The 23,203-nt window shown below is 44.6% G+C and overlaps 1 protein-coding gene across 7 annotated transcripts in view; it reads left to right on the top strand.

Annotated features, from left to right (window-relative positions):
- The window catches only part of CHD3 (chromodomain helicase DNA binding protein 3), a 1,560,957-nt gene that overhangs the window by 234,132 nt on the left and 1,303,622 nt on the right, over nt 1–23,203 (top strand). The window lies entirely within an intron of this gene.

Below are 23,203 nucleotides of genomic sequence, written 5' to 3'. Positions count from 1 at the left end.
TGGAAGGAAACCGCCCCTCAGGCAGGAATTGGGAAGACATCATGCCAGATCTTCTGGCCTAAGGGAGTCGCTCAGGAGAATCCGGCTTCTGGCCTCTAGAATATGGCTCAAGAAAGTCCTCAAACAACTGCCCGGCCCGAAGTCTGGGAGGAACCAAACGGGAATGCCTGATCGCAGTGAAGTAGTGTATAAGAAGCTGCCAAATGCGGGTGAAGCGTGTGTCTGTGAGATTAATGCGGTCGGTGAGCAATTCAAGAGCTAAAACATTCCACAGACGAAGGAACCAGGTGGCAATAGGAGGAAGATGCGGCTTGTTCCAAAATAGGGCTGTTGACTAACGAGCCGCTCCTAACAGATGGAGGATCAAGCGCCAGTCCATATATGACATAGAGAGGGAGTGTTGAGGGTTAATGCCTATGAGCGTGACTACTGGGGAAGGAGGAATAGGAAAACCCACTATCTCTTTAATGTGGCTGAGGACTTCCTTCCAAAAGACTGTGATAATTGGGCATGACCACCATATGTGAAGGAAATCACCTCTATCCCTCTGGCATCTCCAGCAAGTCAGGGGAGAGTTTGGAAACATTTGGTGCAAGCGGGTTGGGGTGTAATACCATCTCATCATTAACTTGTAGGCTGATTCACGTTGTGGCGTGCTCTGGAAAGTCTTTGGGATATCCCGCCACAACCAGCCCCATCCTTCGGGAGGTAGGTCTTCTTCTAGGTCTGAAGCCCACCACGTCTGATATCCATGGGGTGTGGGGTGCTGAGAGCGTTGTAAAACAGTATACGTATTAGAAATCGAACCCTTCGACCCCTCAAATTTGCAAACCAGCGACTCAAAAGCGGCGAGTTGTCTAGTAGCTCCCTGGACATAGGTCTGAGTGCTAAGCCAATGGCGTAGCTGGTAATATTGCATATGTGCCCCCTCTGTGAGATGAAACTTTTGCCTACATTGCTGGAATGTGAGAAAGACCTTATTTTGAAAAAGGGCCTGTAGAACACATTTTTAAATAGTTTACTTCCATGGGAACCTCTGTAAATAATGTCCATTAATGTAATTATGAAAACATGTAATGGAAGTCCATCAGAGGCATTGTGTATTCCTGAATGTGCATAGAAAGTTGTCATATAGGTTAGATAGGACTGCACTGCCGCATCCAAAATGCAAGATTTCCTGTTAACAATGTGTACCTGAGGGTAACAATGCAGCCAGATAGGCATATATTGCAACTAGAGAAGAAAGGAGCCTGTCTCTTTAAGAACCTGGGGTGCACCCCAAACACCTGACAATGCCTTCTACCGGCAGTTGCCTCCTAGAGCTAGTTCATTTTTCGGGCTTGTGAGAGAATAATCTCAGAACAGGATTTCACAGCTCAAAAATCTTCTGTCAGGAAATTATTGTGATGTTGTTCCATTCAATGTCTGGTTACATCTGCCATTGAATGAACCAGTGTACAGCTCATTCTGAAACAGTGTACAGCTCATTCTGACACAGACTGTCCACCCTTTTCCAAAAATTTCTCTTGTGTTGGAGAAAAAAGGCAGCCACTGATCCTCACAAGCTTTTTGTAGTATGACTTCCCCCATCACGCTCTGTTAAGGAATTAATATTTGCTAAAAAAGAAGCAAAGATAACTTTAAAAGACAGAGAGGGCATCATATTGATAAGTATACTTGAGAATATGAAAGCAGAGAAAGAAAATAATAAAAAAGAACACGAAAAAGATCTGCTACCCAGCCTGCTTCAACAAATCTGCCTCCTCCTCACAAGGACTCCCATATGGTGAGATAAAGGGAGAGAAAATCGAGTATCTGAGAAGGACCCCACCACCATTCCCATCATCATAGAAAACTACAGCGAAGGCATCGACCACAGCTGACAAGTCTTCACTTTGCTTAAGTGTGACATTTCCATGGGTTTAGTGCACTTATGATAAGTGACATTCTACTGCTGAATGTGTGAGACTTCAGGTGGCACTTTCATGCAAGGTAACACAAGCAATGACGTCTATGTAAATGGATAAAATGTAGAAATGACCCCCTTTTGCGCAATGAGGAGCTCTAAAAAGGTCTTGCAACTGCTGCAAAACCATTGAAAAGGAAGGTCACTAACCTACTGAGACGAATCTATTTCCAGTCACTATGCGGTGCTAAGTCTTCCTCCCCCAGCATGTTGTACTCTCTGACCTGTCTGCACAAAGTGCCCAGTGACTGCTGAACAGTCCTCCCACCAGCCTCACTGCAGCTGTCTTTAGGCTTGGTACAGAACATGCATGCTTAAAAGGCTTATGATTCTGCAGTCCCAGGGCCCACCTGCATAAGTGACTGCCAGCCCATGCCCCAGAGATTATCATAACCTTCTTCCCTCCATTCGCAGTTGCAAAGCTTCTAATGTGACCCAGGGTTGGATTTACCTGCTATGGCAAGAAGTGCCCTGTGAGTTGGCAATCAGTCCTTTGCAGCACCAGCCTTACTGCTCTCCACTGCCTGCTCTCGTCACCGGAGGCTCGACTAGGCAACTGGCAAGAGACTGTCTCGGGCCGATCTTCATTCATCCGAGTCCAGACTGAGCCACTCACCAGCTTTGCACTGAGCCACCTGCTAACCATTAAAATGCTGGCAGTAGTTGAGCTTCAGCAGCAAGCTGGCACCGCTGTTCGTTGCTTTTAAGGCAGAGGCCTTCAAAGACTGTTTTCGAATAGTGTTCCCTATTAGTCAGTGCTTCCTCTGTGCCTGCTGCTTGGTGCTGGTTGTGCCCCTGCTGAGGTTGGCACAGCCCTTACAAACTGTGCAGCTGGCCTATCTGGGCTGGATGGGCAACCGTGGTGCATGGCAGCAGTGCTCTGCCTGAATGGCAACAACTCCAGAATTCCAGGGGCACGTGGAGCGGAAAAATAGAGCAGGAAAATAAATAAATAAGAATCAACCATGCACCTACAAGCTAACATAAAGGAATATAGTAAAACACATTTAAAAAATGGTTGCACGAGGAGCATACTATTAAAAGAAAATGTGGCTTTAATTTTTATAACAAAAAAAACCAAGCATCTAAATGTAACCAATTAAAAGCTTTTTTCGTGGGCCATACCCAAGTTGTCATTCAGGAGGGGAGCGACTCATGACCAGAGGAGGGATGGTGGGTTTAGTTGACAAAACAACAACATCCAGGGGGGGGGGTTGGGGAGTCAGGAGAGAGACGAGCCAGTGGTTATTCCCCAGCGACCGGACCCCAAAGTTGAAAACATTCTACGCAAAGACTGCTGCCCTCTCAGTGCAACCTACACAGTCCGGCACCTTGCAGTAAAAACAACAGCAGGCAAGGTGCCGCCCGACCCACATGGTGCATTGTCTGTCCACCTAAGACGAGTCTGGAATTGTTTTTGTTTATATGGCCCCTTGCTGACTGATGACTTGCTTTACTCTCAGGGCAGCAGCCAGTTTGGCTTGATTTTGGTGATAATAGTCGCCCGTGCATCAGCCAATGTTGATCATAATCATAAAGGGTGCCAAGTAAGTAAGTGAAACACCCTGCACGCTCGCCACAGCATAATCACTGCCACTGCGCTCGCTGCTAAAATGCACCTCCTAATACTGTGCGCCTTGTCAGGCGGTCCGGAGGCGCTATAATTGGCTTGACTAATGCATTTTAGTGCGGTGACTCTAACCCCAGAAGCATGGCCCTTGACAGGGCTGATTGATATTGCAGGCATTGGCCCGACATGTTCGCCGTAAAGGTTAGTTCCCCGGCTATTTGTCGTCATCAGCGACACTCCTTGATGGCAAAATGTTCAAGGTGAGTTTTAGGAAAACCTTCATCACTGTTGACGTTGAAGCAGTCAACAACAGTAGCACAGACCATGAGGAAATCTCCAGTGACAGAGATGAGATCAGTTTCGACGGCATCAGATTCACTGACAACAAAGCAGCAAGCTCAATGGGGACACTCATTCCAATGTTGCATATCCTTGGGCTCTGGCCTAGGTCTACCAGGGTTTGTTCTTTCACCCACAGGTGCCTGTACTGAGTCCAGTGCACCATCGCTTATTGGTTATTGAAGCCCCAAACAACCCACTGTGCATACCTGCTGGTGTGCTCTCTGTCCTTTTTGGGGTACTATCAGTCCCGCAAAGGGGTCAGGGACGCAGTGGCAACTCAAACCCAATTTTGTTCTTTAGAATAGCACTCTCAAGCACTGTACTAAGCAACAACACTGTGTATGTTTAAAAGTGCTTATTTCAACAGTCTCATCTTGTTGCTTAGTACATGAGTAATAACTACACAGAATATAATTGAAGCAGCACTGATTGTTACTAACAGCGAGAATGATGTGAACGGTTCTAATATGACTTGAATATTCCTAGCATCCTAATATTCTCTAGACTACTTCTATGTGCTACACTATGAGGGTATGAGAGTAGGCAGGAGCTAATTTGCTTGTAGCATTTCTTGAGACTCAGCGCACTGCATACCTGTTCACAGCAGATCAGATGTGGTTATCAGACTCCAGCCGGGAGAAAGTATTCCCTCAGAAGGAAAACGCACATATGGGACCAACTCCTCTCAGCATAAGAATTGATGCTGCAGCAGTCTGGAAGGACCTCTCATGATAACCTGTGCCGAAGGCCTCTTTAATTCAGTGCTCAATTCATAGGGTTTGTATAGGGTTGACCACTAACGTTTACCCGACATCACGGGATTTTCCACTTAATCAGAGCCATAACGGTATGATCCAGCATGATGAAAATACGTCAACTTGGACTACATGTTTATTTTACACATCCACTGTAAAACCTTGAGATGTAGATATCGTGACGCTGGGAGAAGACTTGTATCATCTTATATGTTAACTTTTACAAGTTCTGTGAAACATAATTTATGCTGAACGCCGATCAAAGGCACACAGGCTAACTTATCGTGCTCAAAATGGAGTCTGGCTTTGGGGGTTTTACGACACCAATGCGTTGAAATATACATTTTCTCCATCTGAGTTTCTTGCACTCCGGTCTTTATCACCATCCTCAGTCATTGCACTCAAATAGACTTTCACTAGATAAACATCCTCAGACTTGACCAAAAATGAGCCAAAAAATGGCTACATCTGAAGATCCGGTTCACACTCCTTTGGGGCCCTCTTGATCTTTCTCCTACAAGTAAATCATCAAAATCAACTTCCATGTCTCATTTAGAAAATGGAAACTTTCCTTTCCACATGAATCTACATGGAGCCCTATAATGTAAAAATTTCCGCATTCCGCAGCCTAGCGATAATTTGTTTCTTGCTCGCGCTGTAAAATAATACATTCTCGCGTGCGCGCGATCACCTTACCTGAATCCCCGCGTTCGCCGACAAGTTTTCCCGATCCGGTCACGTTCTCCATGAGATGTTGGATTGTTGGTAGCCATTTGCGCTGTCTCGCGACAGTTCGCGCCCGCAGTGACGTCATTTGTCACGCGATCACGTCTTTCTTCTCGCGATCATGCACCGCGAGACAACTGAAAACAAGATGGCCGCGCCCGCGAGCAACCACATGGGTAAGTTGGCGAGCCGCTACCATGCAGAAAATACCGCGAACGGGCGGGAAAAAAACTTCCGCATCTTTGTGATATTTCCACGTGTTTGCGGAGATTTTTAACATTTTCGCGATAATTTGCGAAAGTGAATTTCGCAAATTCCGCCCACCCCTATTTATAACCACTCTCTATCAGGCTGATTTAGTTTTATAGCACCACTCATACTAGTGTAGGGTGTCAGAGCACTTTAAATTACCACACATTGGCACAGAGACAATCATACATGTGTATATCAGTGTATAGGAAATGTTACATGAGACAGAGAACTACAAGGTGTAGGAGTCACATGCCATCTATACTGGTAGGCAGTATAGTGTAAAAGTACTTGGTCTTCAAAAGCATAAATTTAAAACATAACATCATTGTTGGGGGTTTTCTTTAATAATAAAAATTGATTTCTTCTACCCAAATGAACCCTTTTTGCAAGTTTAGGATAATGAAAGACAGGGCAAAAAGACATCTCACGCTAATACATATCTTGTAGTTTGAATGCAGCTCAAAAAGCTCACCATGCTATATTAGGATTTTAACTTATAAACTGTAACATAAGTAACAAAGGATCCCTGGGACACAAGCAGCAACCCACTGACCTATTTACATTATATGTATTTTGTGACCTGCATGGTACACATTCTTTGCAATAGGCACATTAACCCACTGCACTACCTTACCACGAGTTACAATTTCCACTAGACAAACCTACCGTCTCTCTTCAGCAGGAACATTAATCACTGGAGTGATCTTGACGTTTTTATTGATGGCTGAAAATTGCTGGAAGCAAGAAACGAGGCAGCAGGTGCTTTTAAAACGAAAATAAGCTTCCAGCCAGGACGCCCCCATCCCAAGTCAGCGCCTGGTGCGGTGGCACCGATCACACCACCCTAGAGCCGGCCCCGAGTGCATATTCAGATCCCAATCTCCTGATAATTTCATGGATGTGTCTATTCATCTTACACACCGACGTTACCCCCTCAGTCTCCAAGAAGAGCATCACCAGTAGACAACATCCTTTATTTTCACTAAGTACTTGTAGAAAGAGCTGAGTATTCAATTAGAAATTCTTCAGCCATCAGTCTTTGTTCTACTTGAAACCCTCCCATCGGGAGCAACACCAGTACCTCTTTTGGCTTTAGTGCCAGGCCTTTTAGAAAGAGGTGAGAATTGTTTTTAGCACCAGCTACGGTCAAGGCAGTAACACCATGCCTACTGAAAAAGCGCAGACCTTTCTCAACATGATCCAGATTTCCTAAAGGCAGTTCCAAAACCACATTCAGTCATTATTACAGTGGTCTGATGAAAACATGCATCTGCCCGAGACATCTCCATCACTTTAACAGGAAAGCAAGAGGATACATTCACCTGGCTAAAAGATATATGGCACTGCATCTGCTCATTGAAACAATGGCAGTGTAATGGAAATACCGCCAAGAAATATGGGAAGGGACGCAGTCTTTCTTTCTAGATTTGGCAGAATTTCCGCAACAATACTTTATAGAAAGGATTAAGGAAGGCTACTCGGTTTCAAACCAAGTTATGAAGGCCACAGTGGACCATGCAGGATTAGTTGCTAAAGCATACTCTCTTGTTATCACTTTGAGGAGGAATTCATGGCTTTGATCTTCATCTTGTGCAACAGAAAATATCATATCTGCCCTTTTGCAATTCATCTCTCTTCAGACAACACACTGAAGAAAAGATGTTGCACTTAATCAATTAAACGTAGACTTTAAAAGCTATCACCTACAAGAACAAAAGATGTTTGTCATGCAGTGGTACAAACCCAGAGAGAGGCAATATTTCCATGAAGAGATTTAATCCCAGAGGTGGTAGTATCAGTCTCAGCAATATCAAAAACAGGGTCAAAGACAGCAGTACCACAAGAAATACCAAAAATCCAAAGCCAACCCTCCAAAAGCATCTCATTCTAGAGGAAGAAATTCCTCTGGAAAAAGACAGTGAGGCTTGTACACTCCTTTTGCAATAACCCACTCCTGTAGGAGAGCGGTGATGTCTCACCTGGAAGAGTGGAAGCTAATTACCACAGACAAATGGATCATAAACATTTTGAAGGGATATTCAATATGCTTCTAGGCAATTCCACCACGAATCCCACCGAAGCCTTCAATGAGTCATCAACTGCAAGCATTAAGACTGGAGTCATGCATACTACTATCAAAGTGTGCTATAGAAAATGTTCCATCTTATCAACAAGACAAAGGAGTGTATCCAAGATAATTCTTGCTACTAAAGAAAGGTAAATCACAACAATTCAGTCCAATTCTAGACCTACGCTTGACCAACAACACACCAAATGTTTCCACAAATCAAAAGAATGATTGTCTATGCTCTATACATCTCCAGGTGCCCCTATTTTCACATTCTATTCTTGATTCTTCACAGACAATTCTTATGATTCATAGTCTGAGAAGCTCATTAGCAGTGTTTTTTTCTTTTCGGGCTAAAGTCAACTCCTCAAACCTCCTCAAAATGTATGGCAGTTGTTGTCCAGAAAAAGAAATGTATGTTTACTCATATCTTGAGTAATGGCTTATAGAGGCAAGTACTCGGATAAAAACTGAAGAAGGAGGACTCCAACTATTGCAGATTTGATTAGAAAGCTGGGCTTAAACATCAATATTGACAAATCAATATGGAAGCCAGCCCTGTCTCATACATTTGGAAGCCAAAATAGACACAGAAACAAAAGTGTGTGTCCTTCAGAGGTGAGAGTGCTTTTTGTTCTAGAAAACACCATCATATAAGAAGTACTTCCACACCACTGGCTCATACTATTGCATCACTCCTAGGATCCATGGTGTCCCTGTGGCATAAACTGTTAATGTTAGCACAATTGGAAGTAAACTGTAGAGTAACTTCAATGTTTTCTTACTTGATGTTAAGGAATGCTTCATATGTCATAAGAACCTCCTTGCTAATGATGCATCTAGGACTTTAACATCCACTACGTTATGTGAAAATGTATCCTCAATAAAATATAGATTATAGATGAAGCTAGATACATGTGAAAAACAGTACAATGGCTGTCAGAAAAGAGAGAGAATTTAAAATATTAAATTCATGTTCATACCGCTCCTTTTTGACATTTCTCCTTCAGACCATGGGATACAGTCAAAGCAGCAGTCTGTCTGCCCTCTCAGTCCTGCCTTCTGATGTCTAGGCAAGCAGCTCTCACTTCATACAGATTTTCTGTTCATTAGGCCTCTACAACAGTGTCTCAAGGACTAATGATCCCAAAAGATGGGCAATTGTGAGAACATTCTCCAGCTAACACTCGCTCATACAGTGGTGCAACAGAAAGAAAATCCTTGAAAGAACATATATTTCATTAAAAGATTTCAAGACAGATTGTAGTAAAGATGCATCATTGTCAGGTTGGGGATCCCATTTAAAACATCTGAAAATTCAAGGCCTTTGGACATGCAAAGAAAGAACATACAAGAACAATCTTCTAAAAACTGAAAGTGGTGCATGTTTTGGCTTTGAAAGAGTTAATTCCATCTGTAACATTAGATAACATCACAAATCAAATGGATAACACCACCACAATGCACTTTATCAACAAGCATAGTGGAACAAGTTCATGACATCTTCCCTGCAAGTGTAAGTCAATGCCACCACTGCATCCTGCTTCCACACACTCAGATGCTGAGGAAGATTTACAGATTACTCCCAAACAACACTAGAAAAACTGTTTCTCATGCCCTAGTCACCAGCAAGTGGAATACTGGAACACCCTCTATGCTGGAATCAGCAGACAACTCACTAGAAGACTACAAACTATTCAGAATTCGGCAGCCAGGCTCATCTTCAACCTCCACTCAGAACTCACATCACACCACTCCACATCTCAGAGAGCTCCACTGGCTCTCGATACTCAACCGCACTCATTTCAGACTCATCGCACACACATTCAAGACACTACACAATTTAGGGCTCACCTACCTAAACAGTTGCATCTCCGTCCACCAACCCCCCAGACACAGCCGCTCCGCAGGACTCCTACTCGCACACATCCCTCGCATACACGGAGCCAGATCAGGAAGACAGACGCTCTTTTACATTGCTTCTAAAGCGCAGAACGGCCTCTCTCTCCACATCGGAGACTCCTCCTCGCTTCTTGAATTCTGCAAAAAGACCATGATTTTCAATTAACCAACCTACCATTAGCAGGGTGAGCCACACACAACTGCTTAGCGCCAGTATACGTTCACAGGTGGTAATGCGATTTACAAATAATACACATAACAATTACCACTGGATGTGACCCATCTGGTGATAGTTCTTAAAAACATGCAATTTTTCAGCTCTCACCAAGATGAAGATCATCTTTTTAAAAAATATTCTTTATATTAATTTTCCAGACAAACAACAAGTAAATTAACAACATATCAGCAACACTTCTGTGCTAACGTCGTTGACAAGAGTATAGGTTCGCCATGTGCCTCTGTACGTTTGTATACCTGTAGCCTGGTTCATCTCCCAGCCCCTTCCCATATGGAGCTGGGGTATATTGTCCATAGGTATTCTCTACATGTTCTACACCTTTTGGAGCAAGAGGAAGATTAGTTTCAATGATCATTTTCAATTTAAAAAAAGTGATACATTTGATGGGGAAGTGCTTGGGCATTCCTGAGAAGTGCTATAACAAGATCATTGCTGGCAGGAGAGTTCCATGGGTTGGGAATGGTCTAAAAAGAGAGTAGGGGGACTGTATTGTTGTTAGTTTTAGAAATCCCGGTTAGTAGGTTATTTGATTTTTAGGCTAAACTGATGTCATGCATCTCAGTGCAAGTTAGGGCCATGCCCATTGGCTATTTTTACAATCCCGCAAACTGGTCTCTCACTCGCTCTAGCGTAATCAGTAGAGAAGCCAAGGATCCTTTCAAAACCCCCACATATAACAGATATTCAGTCCTGCATACTCTTGGACTGGTTGATTGACTTTACGTTGAGACTGGCCCTGTACCTCAGACTCCCTGTGCAGTTTCTATGCCTTGTTCTACACCTTGACATGTGCTTCCTAAATCCGCTTTATCTGCCTCCATAAATCATGTTAAGAGTATTGTTGATGAAATATCCCAAATATCAGAACCTGTCATCACAACACCTAAAAACTCTCCTTAAAATAGCACCTCAGACTTGGTTGACAGTTATCATTTTCACCAAATGCGCAGATTCAAAATTTGGTTGAGTGAAATGTTGCGGGATTCATTACTAAAATTGATAATCCAAATTGGGTGAGTCTGATCAGGATTTAAAAAAATGTTTGACTCCAGGAAACCTGGGCTGTTGAACCTTATATATGGACAGCAATAGTTCTAATGCAACTCCCAAGGTTGGGTCCAGAGCAGGGTGCCCTAAAGGCGCTCTATTAACAATGCTTTCTGTTTCCCTACCTGCTAAAATTATAACGTTTTTTGAAGATTGCCCTTATTTTCAGAGATTTTGTGTTAATATTACTGGTGTTTGCACGATGCACAGGCAAGTAGCTACGTTTTGGCTGAGCCTCGCAGTCGAACAGTCTCTTGAAGTGGAACAGTCTTGCTCTGCTCTTGCTCCCTGTTCCTTGCCAGAGGAATCCAGCTACAAGCGTATGGCTTGCTTAGCCCGCACAGCTTGTACCCGGCGACCTCCTGGATTGCGGCCTCATCTGGGTCCATGTTGTGTTTGGAGGGGGCTGAGGAGCGGCCTCGAGGAGCGCCCATAGCAGCCCCAGGCACATGTAGCCTCGAGTGGCAATCCGAGCTATGAGTGGGGATTGATGTGGGTAGGAGAAAGGTGACGATTCGTAACTTTGGCCCTAGCATTGTGTGAAAAATTATTCACACTACCTTACAAGGCAAGGCTAAACAAGGCTGCCCCACCAGCACCTGCTTAACACTTGCTGTTAGCTGCTTGCCGCTTCTGAACATCAGCTCACCATGGGTGGGTTGGGTTTGAGGTGGAGAGATGTGTATGGCCCTAGGTCCCGCTACTGCAGCAAGTAGAGCCCAGTTGTCACAGAAGTAACCTGACCAGGTTCTGTAGTGTAGGTCCTATATCCCTGATAGGCTCTGCACATTGGAATGACATACACTATAGATTTGACATAGGACTAAGGTCAGTATGTCTCTATCGAGTGTATTAAACTTAATTACTTTGTGTGCCAGCTAACTCAGAGGCCACTAGAAACTCCTTGAATAAAAAAGAAGCGAGTAGTTTCTGGCAACCGCATAAACATGACAACTTTGTTTCCCTTAGAATCAGAACAGGTCTCAGAATCGTGGAAACAATAGATAACAGTTTCTACAGAGTTGCACAGAAATAGAGAGACGGGCGTTTCAATAAAAGGGTTTATTGAACAGTCTTATTTCTCATGCAAGAGATATGAATTGCTACAATCGTAAGACAGACTGCGAAGTACAATATGTACGAGGTTAGCAGTAAGATAAAATAATACTGCAATAGCATGGTTTGTAGCTATAACATATATTAATCAAAATACATACATAAATAACATAATGCTAAAATGTGATACTCATCTGATGCTTCTAAATTGTTCTACCCCAGTGTACCTAACCTAAGTCCAGTACGAGGTTAGAAGTAGGTGCTATTTCTAAAGTATAGCTAGCTATATTTTAGTTCAGCCTAGAGTTTCCAAACGTTTCTCTAAGTTCTAGTCAGCTCCATACCTGAGAATAAGAGGGGTTGGAATCTCTTTTCTGGACTCAATAGTCTAACTCCCCGCAAGGGAAGTCAGAGAGCACTGGAGCAGGATTCTCTGCGAGGAGGATGGCAGCGTCAGGTCAGTGCATAAGGCTGGAACTTGATCTCCTTCCGAACTTGCCGTGGCGAACCGCGTAGTCTGGGTTGGATCGAATCCTCAGGGAACCGCAATTTGCCAGGGCAAGTGCTGGTATATTTATACCTTGAAGGTGTCTAGGAATGCCAGTATTGACGTAAAGGTCGGGCAGAAGAACGTCATGAACGAACCCCTAAGGAATAGATGTTTATGTATACTTTTTTTTTTTTTTTTTTTGAAACCGTTTATTACAAAATTAAAAAAATATACAAAGATGGGCCTACAACCTTCAGGCCGGCCGCTAGCAAGCAAGAGGAGCATGTGATACAAACAATAGCGCGCATGCCGCGGCAAAGGGAAATGCACAGGAGTTAGAAGTGGTGGCAGCCACACCATCCGGGCACACATAACGGTTTCATTTTAATATAAATAACAACAAAAGAACAAATCCACAAGGCAACCCACCATCGGAACCAGCAGCATGTGCTCCCCTAGCGGCAGCATGTGCTCCCCTGTTTATGTATACTTAATGAGTTCTTGAAGAAATCAATATTCAAGCTGAGGGAAATTCCTAAAGGCTTAAGGGTCTGGTTTTCCAAGAATTCGTTGTGACGTGGATGGACGGATGTAGGTTGCCATGCCTGTATTTGGTTTGTACGGATAATGTCTATGTCCAAATAAGGGCAATGTGAATTGTACCTATATAAGGTCATAAATCGGGAAACCTATATACGAAATCTAAATCTGCACACAGCAGTTCAGGTGCGGCTTGTGACTCTGGTGAGCTCCCTCCCTCTCGTGCTGCCTACCACCACCAGCAGCTAGTCTAGGGGTGGTGTTTTGTGGTGTAATCATACCTGTTCATGCTCAACCAGCCTCACAGCCCCAGACTTAGAAACAGTAGAGTGATGAGGTTCAGCAGGACGAGGCAGGGTTACCAACGGTCCTCAAGCGCAGGAAGACCAAGGTTGCATGCCCTGCGGACCCAGTTTTGACAGGGGAGCACCCGTATCTTGACTCTGAGCTCAGCCCTCCAGCTCCAAATTCTGTATCTAACCCTGTTACAGCCAGCCCCGAGAACAGGGCTGGTCAAACAGGGCTAATCACGACCACCCTTCTTGACTTCTTCTTTAGGAAACTACCCAATGATGATTGTATTCACTCATTGCATGAGGGGAAGTCCCCTGCTTATGAATGTATGGCAAAAACAACAGTGATGGACAGAATGCAGAACAATGGCATACATTCACCCCAGTACAGAGATCTGGGCCTAAATCCATCGTTTTTTTGCTCACCGTGCCAGGCCTGGCAGTTCGGTCTAGACTGTTCCCATGAGGCAACCCAGATCTTTTGACTGGGGGGGAAATGTTTGCATTGTCAGCATTCCGTCCATCATTTGTTTGCTGTAACACTTTTTGCCCTAAGTGGGATGGGTATGCCCAGATGTGGATCCCTTGCTCACTTTGCCACTGGATTCAAGCTAGCCTGGCTGAAGAAGGGTGACATACCCTGAAACCGGTCCCAGGATGCTTGTGTCCGGTCCAGGGAGGACCTGGCCTAGCAGTTCGGTCTGGACGGTTCCCATGAGGCACAGGGTCAAGACTGATTTGCATATGGCTGGGTCCAAACTGGGGTGGCGTAGTGGGCAAAAGAACAATGGATTTAACCTAGATCTTTTGATTGGGGGAGAATGTTTGCATTGTCAGTATTCCGTCCACCATTTGTTTGCTATGAATGTATGGCGTCAGCTGTGGTAGTAGGCTCAACAAGGGCTATTGTTCACGCAGTTCTGTTGTCTCCGAGTGATAGTGGCGATGGCGGCAACACTGATTAAAGTCCGAAGGTCTGCCCTAAACATCATCTATCTGACTTAAGTACCACGCTGCATCCATCGTCCACCCCTCCAATGGTGTATTCCATTGGCAGCCCTGCCACATGCACGCTACCCTAGGCTTTTACAGAGGCTAACAGCCTTTGTTGGGCTTCAATCACACCAGGTCATTTTACGTTTGGGTCAGTCATGGCCTCTCACAACGTGGCATGTGAGTGCAGCACAATAATCTCACCTGCAAGTCCTACACTGGTAGTCTCTCAAGTGGGTGTCCTTGCATATATAGCGGAGCAACACAGTCCAGAGCCAAACTCGCAACCAAGTACAAAATGCTTTTTTAGCCCTTCAGCTGCGCAATGGGAACAGGAAACAGTGGGAAGCATAGTCCTCCTATCTCCAATGAAACCCTCCCAATTTGATAATATCCGCTACATTCAGCCCAAGGCTGTTTGCACTGAGCTGAACGATCAATTGCTACGGTAGCAGTCACTGGAGAGCCTTGTAACCATGGCCCAACCAACGCCAGCCCATGTCCTCACTTGGCAGTACCATCCTCCATCTGGTCATAACTTGTGCAGACCCTTCAGTCCACAGTAACTGCCCTCAATTACCATTCTGACACGTATCTTAAAGTTGACCGTTTGAACTTCCTTGCTGTTTTCTCTGCCGGGTCTGACAATAAGCTTGGTAATTGAAACAAATTTATAGTCAGAGCTCAATCTACCTCTAACTTGGCACAGGCAGTATGATGCTGCTTCCCAATTATAGATAATTTGTCATCGCTCCCAGCCTTCCTCAATACCTTTTTATCCAAGATAAAAGGCATCAGAGAAGGTTCCGGGCAAAGCCTAATCTTGGTTGCTGCAACCTGTCCCCAGGCTCCCAATGTCCAACCATCTGAAGCTCTTCACCTGACAAATAATCACAGCACAAAGTGTGCTGCACCCCGCGTGGCAGAGCAGACCAGTCAAGACCTCTCCAGTGCACCATCAGGAGAAGCCCTTGCGCACTCTCAGATGGTAGATACTTCAGGAAGGTAACCCTGGGGCTGTGAATGGGCTTCCACTCAGAAACTCCTCCTCTGGATAATTTGGCTGTTGCTGAGCAGGTGACTACAACGTCTTCCCAGGCCATACCTATGAAAGCTCGTTCGGCCTCAATCCCGTCTATATCTCCCTTACCCAAAAGGCATTGGAAGCAATGGAACAACAAGCATTGGCATAGCCAATAGGTCTCGCCTTTGGGGCATTATAAGTGTTTAACCATGCAACAGTTAATGTTGTTGCACCAAGGATATTGTGCTGCATAACTAAATACTTATAAGTCCCAAAAGCGAGACCTATTGGCTATGCCAATGCTTGTTGAACATGGAAGCAAAGAAATACAAGCATTTCCAATACAATAGGTCTCGCATTTACGCAAGTTTAAGCTATTGGCATTGTAAATGACAATGCCTTTTATTTATGTTTTAAAAACCAAAACATAAATAAAAGGCATTGTCATTTACAATGCCAATAGCTCAAACTCGCGTAAATGCGAGACCTATTCCATTGCAAATGTTTGTTTATATATGGTGATTTCTAACATATCTTGGGACAAGTTGCCTCATGAAATCGAGATTAACACCATGCAGATCCACCCAGCAGTGGGTGGGTTTTTGAGGTGCCACGGGAGAAGGCGCACATGCTAATTAAAGACGAATTTGTAGAGTAAATGCCCCTAAGCTGTGTTCATGGGGTGAATCAAATCTGGAGACAGAAACAAAGAGCGATTACATGTAATTAGCCCCCCTGCAATGTAGACGTCTATCACCGTTCACTCACATTGTCATTGAAATAGGAACTCACCAACAAACAAGACAGACTTTGTCTTCATAGAACAGATACGGGTGATGCGATTGCATTTGTCTTCTCGCGTTATTGCAGAATGTGCTGCTGAAGCAAACGGGAGGAATATTAAAGTAAGACATTTTTCTAGGAACGAAGAAAAAAAACCTCTTTTCTGCTTCCGATAAGTGTACCCGATCAAGGTTATCGTTTGCTCGCAATATGAAGAGCCCGGCGCCTGCACGGCAGATAGGCCTGACATGCGAACAGAGAGAGGCCGCTGCACTTTTGTTATAAAATATTTAGACTGCAGATAGCGCGGAGGTCTAAGCAGGGCCCTTTTGATGTTCCACTGCTCGCTCGAGCAAAATCCACAGAAATACGGAATTCTGGAGACCACCTGGAAAAATGCCTCACTTGAGCCTCTTTCTTCATAAAAAGAGAGTTATTTATCTGCAGGTCTAAGTCAAGAGGGACGGGGTTAATGGAACGGCCTGCAACCTACCTGGGTGAATAGATGATATTATCGCTGTGCCGGTATTATGAGCAGGCTTGGCTTCATCAAAGATCGGCAGATAGAGACAGACAGGTGACCCTTCAAGGGCTGACTGGGGCTGATTATTCTCAGTTTTAGTCCAAAGGCGCCTTGTCTGAATTAAGGAAAGTGTCCAGTGATGCCACCACAGGCCCTTGCTCCTCTACCTATGCTCTTGGAATATTTGTGGCCTAGGCCAGAAACAGTGGTTTACAGATCAATTAGAAACCATCACTCTACCAAAAACCTGGTCCATTCCCATCGCCCAATCACTGGTTTCCCCGAGTTCAAAAAATTAGCCTCTAATGAGCACAACAATGGTAGACCTAAAGGAGGCCTCTCAGTATACATCTCCACAAAGCTTCGGGTCTCGACTGAACCCATAGTCATGCATGAGAACTAGCTACATGCAGTCAGACTGCTCAACAGGAGACCTAATCACTCGCTACTGTTAGTCAATATTTACATCAACACTTGTTCAAGGGAAAAAAGGTCTAAACTGAACCAAATTAATTTGGTCATATGTGGTCGGGGTAGGGATCATAAGGGGTCTTCATTGTGAACCTTTTTTAAGACTATGATTAGGAAACCCCAGAGTTGGCCCCTGATTGTGCATGGAACATCACAGAACAAATATGGCCTAAGGGAAGTTTACGAAACCCGCTGAGGGAACTTGTGGTCAGGCAGCTCAAAAACTTGGGCTTTAAAGTCCCAAAAGGAAGGTTTTGCAGGATGTCCCGCCCAACTGAACAAGCTCAGATGAAAAAACAAAGTGTTACCTTGATTATACCATATGCAATGTGGTTCAATTTAGTGGAAAGCTACAGCATAGTACCCCGCTCCAAGAGTGATTAGCACCCCAAGTTATAAAAATAAATACCAGCTTGGCACAACACGATCTTGCCCATGTTACTAGCAAAGGAGCCCTCACTGACAACCTCAGGTGACTCAAATGTAGGGATGATTTCCAGTGTAAAATCATGGCTGAATGCATAAAAAAACTTTTAGTGAGGTCGTCACTGAAAATACATCTCCAATCTCTGAGTGTACAACTTTTACTACCCTGCTGCTTGCGAAATTCCCACATACAAGGGCTGTTAATGCACAGCCTCCGATCTACTCAAAACTGTTCCCTCCCACCGCCACAATTGTAAATTCAAAAAAGTTTCTGAACACTGCCCTGAGTACCATTCAGTTGAGTAACAGTAAAAATCGGTTATTCTGCAACAAAATGCCTACGGGGAACGTGAGCTTTAACACCACCCTGAAAGCAGCTTGCAAAATAGCGCTAGAGATTGAACTTAAGCTGGCACAAAACGCTCAAGCAAGCAGTATGGGCTGAGAAGACCAGACGTGTTGACCAATTCTGGACAGCACTCTTGCACAAGAATACAAAGAGCAACTCAAAGAACTTTTGAGCCTTGATAAACCGGCAGGTGAATAGTCCAGGCAGATTGGGCAGAGCCAACATCTCTGAATGATACTTCATATCCAGTGACTCTGCAGGTAGCCCAGATTGCTACGCCATCCAGCAAGGGAATGAGCCCTGTTTTATAAGCACTATAGTGGCTCTTAGCTCTGCCAGTTATTGAGGCTCTGAAAGTCCTACTACCTTTACTAAAGATCTTTCCTCCTTGGCGTGCCAGCTGAACCTGGTCATGGCGAAGGCCAGATCAGATGGGGCCCCTGGGCCAAATGGCCTCCCTCATGCCCTCTTTAAGCAAGAGATTTAAACGCAAATTTGTAGAGTAAATGCCACTCAGCTGTCTTCATGGGGTGAATCAAATCGGGAGACAGAAACAAAGAGTGATTACATGTAATTAACCCCACTGCAATGTAGACGTCTATCACCGTTCACTCACACTGTCATTGAAATAGGAACTCATCAACAAACAAGACATACTTTGTCTTCATAGAACAGATACTGGTGATGCTTTTGCATTTGTCTACTCGTGTTATTGCAGAATGTGCTGCTGAAGCAAACAGGAGGAATATTAAAGTAAGACTTTTTTCTAGGAACGAAGAAAAAAAAACTCTTTTCTGCTTACGATAAGTGTACCCGATCAAGGTTATCTTTTGCTCGCAATATGAAGAGCTCGGCGCCTGCACGGCAGATAGGCCTGACATGCGAACAGAGAGAGGCCGCTGCACTTTTGTTATAAAATATTTAGACTGCAGATAACGCGGAAGTCTAAGCAGGGCCCTTTTAATGTTCCACTGCTCGCTCGAGCAAAATCCACAGAAATACGGAATTCTGGATTTCTGGCGACCACCTGGAAAAAACGCCTCATTTGAGCCTCTTTCTTCATAAAAAGAGAGTTATTTATCTGCAGGCCGAAGACAAGAGGGACAGGGTTAATGAAATGGCCTGCAAACTACCTGGGTGAATAGATGATATTATCGCTGTGCCGGTATTATGAGCAGGCTTGGCTTCATCAAAGTATGGCGTTTCTTGTGTAGAGCAGAGAGGAGGGATAAGAGAAAGGAGACATGAGAGAGAAAAAGACGAGTAAAGGGAGTTAAAGTTTAAAAAGCAGAGAGGAGGGATAAGAGAAAGGAGACATGAGAGAGAAAAAGACGAGTAAAGGGAGTTAAAGTTGAAAAAAAAACACGTGCAGGCTGCAGCGGGAGAGAGAGGCGGAGGAGTGCACCCGCAAGTGGTGCGCGCGCGCTGGGGAGAGCTCTTTTTCAAAGCACATACTCATGCTTGTGGCACACCGCTGTACACTCCCGCAAGCTGTATGCCGCAACAAGCACCAGTATGTGCTTTGAAAAAGAGCTGCACGACGGCTAAAGGTCTCCTAAGTAGCGCATGCGCGCTGCGTAGGCGAGACCTGAAAACAGTAGGAATTCTTCACTAGTGCATACCCAACTGATGTATCCACTGTTCTCAAAAAGGAGCCCTAGGAGCACAGTGCCTCCAGATAAAGTAAGTGGCATTCATTAGCCCACGGAAGCCTCACTACTAGATCACAATGCTGCGATTGCCAAATCAAATGTTCACCCAAATTCCTGTGGCAGGGAAATAAGACAAATGGAAAGCACCTCAAGCCAAAATGATCTAAGTGCTCAAAAAGATGATGCAAGGGAGAGCCAGCTGAAAATAGAAGGGAGGAAAAAGTTCTAGCGGAGACCAGGGTAGCACAGAAATCGGGCTGTCTAGGTGGCCCCTTATGGCCTCGCATTCATGCTAATCAAGGAAGTATTCAAATCTCAACTCTGCAAGCAACCTCCCACCAGTTCATGATGCCTGTAAGACAACAGGTAGGCCTGCCCCCTTTGGATTCCAGGTCCAAAAAGGGCCTATAACTGGATCACCTGATGAGTTGCCCACTGGCGTAAGAAGTCCAGGGGGGCAATAATGTTTTGAGAACCACTCAGGCTCTCCCTAGACCAACTGTAAGCCAATGTACCACCAGGCAAGCCGCTCTGCATCAACCCAATGTCAAATTGTTCTTTATTCCAGAATACCATACACAAGGCCCCCACGACATCCTGAACAGGGGACACATTTTAAGTCTAATGAAGGCCATCCCAGAGCTCAGCTATTTGGAATCAAAGGATATAGTTTCAATTGAGTTACTAACTCCAATGGGGGCACAAATCTCTGAGCCTACACTGGTGATGTTTGTCTCTGCAGTCCACATGCAAAAGATCCTGCTATAAAATAGGCATTCAACTCCTGGGGAATTAAACTCAGTGTCTTTAAAGAAACAGGCTATCCTATGGTTCTCACAAAACAGCAGATTGTGCTAGTAGTGCCTAAGCGAGAGATATACTCCATCTTAAAAAACTCATTATCACACACTTTTTCAGTTTCCAAAGATCGGCATATGGAGACAGGTGACCCTTCAAGGGCTGAGTGGGGCTGATTATTCTCAGTTTTAGTCCAAAGGCGCCCTGTCTGAATTAAGGAAAGTGTCCAGTCATGCCCCCACAAGCCCTTGCGCCTCTACCTATGCTCTTGGAATATTTGTGGCCCAGCCCAGAAACAGTGGTTTACAGATCAATGAGATACCATCACTACAAAAAACCTGGTCCATTCCCATCGCCCAATCACTGGTTTCCCTGAGTTCAGCAAATTAGCCTCCAAAGAGCACAAACATGGTAGACCTAAAGGAGGCCTCTCAGTATACATCTCCACAAAGCTTCGGGTCTTGACTGAACCCATAGTCATGCATGAGAACTAGCTACATGCAGTCAGACTGCTCAACAGGAGACCTAATCACTCGCTACTGTTAGTCAATATTTACATCAACACTTGTTCAAGGGAAAAAAGGTCTAAACTGAACCAAATTAATTTGGTCATATGTGGTCGGGGTAGGGATCATCCCTTATCAGAATGTATCATAAGGGGTCTTCAGTGTGAACATTTTTTAAGACAATGATTAGGAAGCCCCAGAGTTGGCCCCTGATTGTGCATGGAACATCACAGAACAAATATGGCCTAAGGGAAGTTTACGAAACCCGCTGAGGGAACTTGTGGTCAGGCAGCTCAACAACTTGGGCTTTAAAGTCCCAAACGGAAGGTTTTGCAGGATGTCCCGCGCAACTGAACAAGCTCAGATGAAAAAACAAAGTGTTACCTTGATTATACCATATGCAATGAGGTTCAATTTAGTGGAAAGCTACAGCATAGTACCCCGCTCCAAGAGTGATTAGCACCCCAAGTTATAAAAATAAATACCAGCTTGGCATAACACGATCTTGCCCATGTTACTAGCAAAGGAGCCCTCACTGACAACCTCAGGTGACTCAAATGTAGGGATGATTTCCAGTGTAAAATCATGGCTGAATGCATAAAAAAACTTTTAGTGAGGTCGTCACTGAAAATACATCTCCAATCTCTGAGTGTACAACTTTTACTACCCTGCTGCTTGCGAAATTCCCACATACAAGGGCTGTTAATGCACAGCCTCCGATCTACTCAAAACTGTTCCCTCCCACCGCCACAATTGTAAATTCAAAAAAGTTTATGAACACTGCCCTGAGTACCATTCAGTTGAGTAACAGTAAAAATCGGTTATTCTGCAACAAAATGCCTACGGGGAACGTGAGCTTTAACACCACCCTGAAAGCAGCTTGCAAAATAGCGCTAGAGATTGAATTTAAGCTGGCACAAAACGCTCAAGCAAGCAGTATGGGCTGAGAAGACCAGACGTGTTGACCAATTCTGGACAGCACTCTTGCACAAGAATACAAAGAGCAACTCAAAGAACTTTTGAGCCTTGATAAACCGGCAGGTGAATAGTCCAGGCAGATTGGGCAGAGCCAACATCTCTGAATGATACTTCATATCCAGTGACTCTGCAGGTAGCCCAGATTGCTACGCCATCCAGCAAGGGAATGAGCCCTGTTTTATAAGCACTATAGTGGCTCTTAGCTCTGCCAGTTATTGAGGCTCTGAAAGTCCTACTACCTTTACTAAAGATCTTTCCTCCTTGGCGTGCCAGCTGAACCTGGTCATGGCGAAGGCCAGATCAGATGGGGCCCCTGGGCCAAATGGCCTCCCTCATGCCCTCTTTAAGCAAGAGATTTAAACGCAAATTTGTAGAGTAAATGCCACTCAGCTGTCTTCATGGGGTGAATCAAATCGGGAGACAGAAACAAAGAGTGATTACATGTAATTAACCCCACTGCAATGTAGACGTCTATCACCGTTCACTCACACTGTCATTGAAATAGGAACTCATCAACAAACAAGACATACTTTGTCTTCATAGAACAGATACTGGTGATGCTTTTGCATTTGTCTACTCGTGTTATTGCAGAATGTGCTGCTGAAGCAAACAGGAGGAATATTAAAGTAAGACTTTTTTCTAGGAACGAAGAAAAAAAACCTCTTTTCTGCTTACGATAAGTGTACCCGATCAAGGTTATCTTTTGCTCGCAATATGAAGAGCTCGGCGCCTGCACGGCAGATAGGCCTGACATGCGAACAGAGAGAGGCCGCTGCACTTTTGTTATAAAATATTTAGACTGCAGATAACGCGGAAGTCTAAGCAGGGCCCTTTTAATGTTCCACTGCTCGCTCGAGCAAAATCCACAGAAATACGGAATTCTGGATTTCTGGCGACCACCTGGAAAAAACGCCTCATTTGAGCCTCTTTCTTCATAAAAAGAGAGTTATTTATCTGCAGGCCGAAGACAAGAGGGACAGGGTTAATGAAATGGCCTGCAAACTACCTGGGTGAATAGATGATATTATCGCTGTGCCGGTATTATGAGCAGGCTTGGCTTCATCAAAGTATGGCGTTTCTTGTGTAGAGCAGAGAGGAGGGATAAGAGAAAGGAGACATGAGAGAGAAAAAGACGAGTAAAGGGAGTTAAAGTTTAAAAAGCAGAGAGGAGGGATAAGAGAAAGGAGACATGAGAGAGAAAAAGACGAGTAAAGGGAGTTAAAGTTGAAAAAAAAACACGTGCAGGCTGCAGCGGGAGAGAGAGGCGGAGGAGTGCACCCGCAAGTGGTGCGCGCGCGCTGGGGAGAGCTCTTTTTCAAAGCACATACTCATGCTTGTGGCACACCGCTGTACACTCCCGCAAGCTGTATGCCGCAACAAGCACCAGTATGTGCTTTGAAAAAGAGCTGCACGACGGCTAAAGGTCTCCTAAGTAGCGCATGCGCGCTGCGTAGG

Source organism: Triturus cristatus, chromosome 12, assembly GCF_964204655.1.
Source record: "Triturus cristatus chromosome 12, aTriCri1.1, whole genome shotgun sequence".
Taxonomy (NCBI): domain Eukaryota; kingdom Metazoa; phylum Chordata; class Amphibia; order Caudata; family Salamandridae; genus Triturus; species Triturus cristatus.
Note: the sequence above shows the minus strand (reverse complement) of the source record. Positions and strands in the feature narration are given on the sequence as shown.